We start from the raw sequence: 790 nt of genomic DNA on the forward strand, positions 1-790 counted from the left end.
GGGGTACATAGGGGCTCTCGGAATTGGATGCGATTGTTGTGGTCCTGTTTTAGTTTTATCATTTTATTGTGCTTTAGGTGAACGTTTACAAAGCAAATTAATTTTTCACTCAGTATTCCAGTAAATCTCATCTCTTTTATTTTGTATTTTATTTGGGTTCTACATTTTTCTCCCATGCCAACTAGGACTCTTTATTGCGTCCCTGGCCACAGTGGTTGGCAGTGGCGGCTGGGCACAGTCTAGTTTTTCTAGCATCAGCCCGAGGAGGCTGTGGTTCTGGTTGGCCATTGGTCCTTTGGACTTCCTGCTTCTTTTCATCTTTGGCTTCCTTCACTCCCCTTTCTTCGAGGTGGGAAGAAACATAACTTCGTCTTAGATAGCAATTCACAGGCTTTGAAGGCCCCACACAGTACTCATCACTCCAGGTCACAAAACACTGTCTTCACTATATTATGTTGATTGAGACAGATATCACCCAAACTATTCCTTACCTTTTAAGCCTAACAACTCAACCCCCTCAGATGTTTGGTGAGTTATGTTCAATGAATATGGCCCTTGCAGCTATAACTCCGTATGTGATATATTATAATTCTAGAGCTCATATGCCTGTGACTATCGTCCCATCTTGGGAGTGCATTTTCTGCTAATGAAAAGGAACTGGAGAGATTAAAATCTGTTCCTAGAAGAGGAGGTGAATCTTTGTTTAATGGTTATGGTTACTCATAGTGGATGTAAGGAATGATATGCTACAGCTGAGAGGAGAGAGAATGCTTCTAGAATGACCTGGGAA

The sequence above is a fragment of the Echinops telfairi genome, unplaced genomic scaffold (assembly GCF_000313985.2).
Source record: "Echinops telfairi isolate 266 unplaced genomic scaffold, ASM31398v2 ScPeMD7_5868;HRSCAF=6743_1, whole genome shotgun sequence".
NCBI classification, from domain to species: domain Eukaryota; kingdom Metazoa; phylum Chordata; class Mammalia; order Afrosoricida; family Tenrecidae; genus Echinops; species Echinops telfairi.